Source organism: Numenius arquata, chromosome 2, assembly GCF_964106895.1.
Source record: "Numenius arquata chromosome 2, bNumArq3.hap1.1, whole genome shotgun sequence".
Classification (NCBI taxonomy): Eukaryota; Metazoa; Chordata; class Aves; order Charadriiformes; family Scolopacidae; genus Numenius; species Numenius arquata.
In genome coordinates this window covers 114,298,116-114,300,071 of record NC_133577.1, presented here as the reverse complement: position 1 = coordinate 114,300,071, position 1,956 = coordinate 114,298,116, and the positions used below count along the sequence as shown (strand labels likewise).

General features: G+C 43.7%; 1 non-coding gene across 1 annotated transcript; it reads right to left on the bottom strand.

The window, feature by feature from the left end:
- Positions 1 to 1,327: 1,327 nt before the first annotated feature.
- On the bottom strand, positions 1,328 to 1,409 carry TRNAL-AAG (transfer RNA leucine (anticodon AAG)). The gene has a single exon. It is a non-coding gene; the product is annotated as a tRNA-Leu (tRNA).
- Positions 1,410 to 1,956: the final 547 nt, after the last annotated feature.

Sequence of the window (1,956 nt, the reverse complement as noted above, 5' to 3'; positions counted from 1 at the left end):
AGACAAAACTTACTTTGCAGGGGTAGGAGTTGAGGGTTAGGGGGCACCAATTTTTATTTCAGTGAAAGACCTAAATATCTCCAGTCTTAGCTGAAAAAAAAAAAAAATATCTCTTTCTCCTGTAATGGTTTATGAGAAGCATATCTGACTTGTTTTGTATCTCCTTTTTCCACTGCGGTCTCAGTTTCCAAAACAAGATACCTCTCCAATGATTCATCTCAATATATCATGAAAAATGCAATCTGATGAGAAAGCTCAATCCAGCTGATTGTGAAGACAGGAGACAAAAAAAATAGACTAGACTGGAATATAACAGAATGTTTCAGTTGGAAGGAACCTGCAATGATCATCTAGTCCAACTGCCTGGTCACTTGAGGGCTGACCAAAAGTTAAAATCTGTTATTAAGGACACTGTCCAAACGACTCTTAAGCACTGACAAGCTTGGGACATCAACCACCTCTCTAGGAAGCCTGTTCCAGTGTTTAACCACCCTCTTGGTAAAGAAATGCTTCCTAATGTCCGGTCTAAACCTCCTCTGGCACTGCTTTGAACCATTCCTACGCTGCAGAGAGCAATGAGTTTGCCCCTCAGCCTCCTTCTCTTCCAACTAGGCAAGCCTGGAGGAAAGGAGGCTGAGGGGAGACCTTACTGTTCCCTACAGCTACCTGAAAGGAGGGTGTAGCCAGTGGGGGTCGGTCTCTTCTCCCAAGTCACAGGCAATAAGACAAGAAGAAATGGCCTCAAGTTGCACCAGGGGAGGTTCAGATTGGATATTAGGAAAAATTTTTGCACTGAAAGGGTTATTAAGCATTGGAATGGGCTGCCCAGGGAAGTGGTTGAGGCACCATCCCTGGAAGGATTTGAAAGACGGGTTGACATAGTGCTTAGTGACATGATTTGGTGATGGTTTTTTAGCAGTTAGGTTGATGGTTGGACTAGATGATCTGAAAGGTCCCTTCCAACCTAGACGATTCTATGATTCTAAGCCCAAAGTCCTTAGCCACTGCTCCTGGGGCATGTCATTCAGCCCCTTCCCCAGCTTTGTTGCCCTCCTGTGGAGGCATTCAAGGAACTTCACATTCTTCCCAAATTGTGGAGCCCACAAAACTGCACACCATATTCAAGACGAGACTGCACCAATGCTGAATACAGTGGCGCAATCACTTTTGCCTGACTGGTTATATTGTCTGCCAGGGCACACTGCTGACTCATATCGAGCCTGCCGTTGGCCAGCACTTCCAGATCGGATCCCTTTCCACCGGGCTTCTCTACTCCTCTCCCAATCTGTACTTGTGCTCAGTGTTACTGCATCCTAGAAAACATTTCTGGCAGTGGTGGGATTCAAACCCACACCCCCAAAGAGACTGGAACCTTAATCCAGCGCCTTAGACCGCTCAGCCACACTACTGTGATGATTATTTCATTTCAATATCCAGAAAATCTATCCCCCAATCAAAATTCAAATTTTCACAGGATATTTTAAAACAATCTCCATCTATGACTTAAATATGGTTGGAAAAAGGACAGCACACTACATGTTTCTGGTCCCCTCGTTAGCTATCAGGGAACACCAGCTGCAAATATTTCCTTGCCTATGAACCTGTGATCCTTTCCCAAGAAAGGAGAGGGTAATGGTATATTTTTGGGAGGAATTTTTGTTGACTTTACACTCAACTTTATATTTTCATATTTTTGGAGTGCAGTAAGACTTGGGGTAATGAAACATCTGTACCTTCATGCAGACACAGTCACTGTGGTGTTCACATCATCTACTCTAGGCCTCTAACAGACGCAATTCAGAGAACCAATGTTAAGTACCAAAGTTCCCTAATGAATGAATGAAGGAATTTAAGTCCATGCATCAAAGCAAATCAGAGCATCAAAATTAGATGTCTGAAACAAAGAATCTGAGTACTCTGCCACTATGCAATATGCCACGGCATGAAGGTAAAACC